We start from the raw sequence: 3,365 nt of genomic DNA on the forward strand, positions 1-3,365 counted from the left end.
ACTATAATGTGCACTGTTATAATATGCACTCTAGCAAATGGCACCATTGCAAGGGTCATGTGAATTAAAGANAGCTCATGTGGCAAGACAGAACTCTAGGGATAGGGATATCACAATCAGATACTCAGAGAGCTAGCACAGGCTACAATAAGAGCTGCATAATTCTTTCTAATGGCCACTGATCGATNATATGTCATTAATTCTACGTCTTCGAAGTCTCAAGTCTCTTTGGGATGCATTTTCTAATAGTTATTGAGTTTTTCAATTCATCCTCATTTCATCTTGAATTCCCTTCAATATTACTATCTTTTTAGTGAATTGACTTTCTAGCTTCTTTGTTATTTAATTGAGCTGTTTATCTTCTCTCAGGCTTCATTNATGTCTAGTCTTAATACTATGACCCTTTACTACTGTTCCTTATGTTGTGATGACCTCCAACTATAACATTATTTTCATTGGTACTTAATAACTGTAACTTTGCTACTGTTATGAATTGTAATGTAAATATCTTTGTTTTCTGATGGTCCATTGAACCTCAAAGGGGTGGCAATCGACAAGTTGAGAACTACTGCTCTATATGTGTAGTAGTCTTTTGATTCATATTTTCTTTAAACTTCAATGATCTTCGATGAAGACCATGATTCTTCTTTGGGTTATATGTTCTGGTATTCTTCTAGATAATTCTCATTAAAGAATGATTCTATTTTTAAAAAAAAAGAAAACAAAAGAAAAGTAAAGAAAAGAAAACATCTTTTNATACTTATGATCACTCCCCTGTATCAGAAAATTGTCTCTTTGGTTGAAGAAAAGCACTCTGCCCTTACATAGGTGGCCAAGCTGTTGTTTTAGAGTTTGTTATCATTCAGTGCTGTGACTGTGGACTTCTGTAGGAGAAATGGAAATTCCTAGACCTGCAGATGGGGCTTTTGGCAGAGATCTCTTTTGGACAGTGCAGCAGTCTGGTTTCTGTGAGTGACANTAGTTTTCTTGAAGTCTCCCTAGCTCCTCTTCAGGATTCAAGGGAGAATGACTGTGCATGTGTCTGAGCCTACAGGCTTAGAGGAAAAGGGACACTTTTATTTCTGATTTTCTCTCTCCTTCATGTTTATCGTTTTTTAGGCATCATTCACTTTTGTTCCATGAAAAGTTCTGGGTGCTTTCTGAAGACTCTTTCCCTTGTGCAGGTGTCACACTCCTCAGGTAGTTCAGCTCACCTGTGAAACTGAGAGCCCTGGATGGTGAAGAGAGGAAACCAGCAAAGATCCAGGTATGTTAGAGGGAATGAAGAAGGGATGGGGAGGGGCTCCAATCCCAGTAGAAAAAGAACATGAGATTTGTTTTGCCAGCTTCTATTTCATTCAAAANATTTCTAGATAATTGCAGTGAGAATAACATCAGAATATACCCATTGTAGGTTTTAGAAGACTTTTTATTTTTTTTCCGAGACGGGTTTTCTCTATGTAGCCTTGGCTGTCCTGGAACTCACTCTGTAGACCAGGCTGGCCTCAAACTCAGATTTCCACCTGCCTCTGCCTTCCAAATGCTGGGATTAAGTGTACCACCACCACCTGGNGTGAATTGATTCTTACATAGAAAGTCTTTTAAAGAGCCAGGTGTTGGTAGCACACACCTTTAATCCCAGAACTCAGGATGTTGTCCCCCTCCCATTCACACCCCTGATCATATCTTCCTACCAATATTAAACATTTTCATTGTTATAATTTTAATGTATTCTTTAGTCAGAACAATTGATGCCTGTTAGTTTTTTTCTGCTCATAGAGTTATGGAGCATTGTATAGTTCCTTTAAGTTGTCTTTTATCTTTTACCATTAGTTTCTCAGTTCCCTAAAATGATGCCAGCAAGATTTTGATAAGATTTGTTTGGTAACTTGGCATAGTATTAAACTCTGTCTATATTACCTTCCCACTGATACCCGCTTTTGTCTGTCTTCTTGTCAGTTNTGCAAGATTTGCACTGCTATAATTTTAATATACTTTGAAATCATCCTTGGTTTTGATCCTTCTCTCATATATTTTAAAATTTTTTGTGGTTTCTCATTTTATCAATTTTCGGAATGATTTATCTATATTTAAAAATGTCTCTGTGATTTTGGTATTTTCAATTTTAAAAACATCCTTTTATATTTTTTCACATTTGACTGAGAAGATGCTAACAGTGACTCAGAATACAAGTCTTTATGTGTTCGTGTATCTTCTACTGATGGCAACATGCCAGTTTTTTTTTAAAAAAGTTTTCAATTATTTTTATTATGATTATTCTTTAATTGTTTTTCACAGTCCTGTCACCACTCCCCTCTCCCCGTCTCCAAGAGGACATCCCCACCTCTCATCCCCACCCCACTTGAACTACCCACTCCCTGAGGCCTCAAGTCTCTTGAGGGTTAGGTGTGGAGAAGACATTTCTCCTCTGCAGTCTTCAGTAGATGAATTTTTTCTTTGTTGTTCTTTTTGGTTTTTTGAGACACTTTGTCTAGGTAGTCCTAGAAGTTCTGGAACTGAGAAAATAAGCCAATGCTTGAACTGAGACATCTGCTGCCCCAGCCTCTCCAGTGCTGGGGTAAAAGGCTTGCACCACCCGGCCTTTCTGACTTGTTTTGACATGACCACACTTGAGACTTCTGCATGAGGTTTGAGAAGATTGTTCTTCTCCTGTCATGTGGATGGTTTTCCAGAGGTGTGCTACTCATTACAGGTTTTCAGAGCTGTTCATGGTTGTCTTTCCGAATGGTAGATATTAAAACTTATTTGCATCACCAGATGCTTCCTACAGTCATGTCCTGATTGTTTAATGCATTTGGAAACTTTTGTGAAATGCATTCATGTTGATCATATAGATTTTTGGAAATATACCATTTGATCTTTTGTTAATATACTTTGTTTACAAGTTGATTGATTTTGCTTTTCCTCTTACATACCATAATCGTTCCCAACCCTCCTAACAGCAAGTCCTTAGAAAACTTCGTTGAGTCTTAGCAGTTAGTAATCTTCTTTATTTTTTTAATAATGTTAGTGACATTGTATAGTATCATTTTAATAAAGGTAGTGATGGTGGTGCATAGTGATAGCCTCAGAGGCATTGGTGGCTCTGGAGACATGAAGCATTGTGTCACATTTTTCTTTTTTCTTTTAAATAGCAGAGTAATTCTCCTTTGAATAAATGTATCATGTGTTCTTTATTTATTCTTCTGCAGAGGGCCATGTAGATTGATTTCAATTTCTGGCTATTATAGAAAGATACAGTGAGCATGTTTGAGCAAGGGTCCTTGGTAGGTTGGAGTGTACTTTGGGTATACACCCTAGAGCAGTATGGGTGGATCTTGAAGTAGTTTGATTCCCATTAATTT

This window comes from Mus caroli, unplaced genomic scaffold (genome assembly GCF_900094665.2).
Source record: "Mus caroli unplaced genomic scaffold, CAROLI_EIJ_v1.1 scaffold_14896_1, whole genome shotgun sequence".
Classification (NCBI taxonomy): domain Eukaryota; kingdom Metazoa; phylum Chordata; class Mammalia; order Rodentia; family Muridae; genus Mus; species Mus caroli.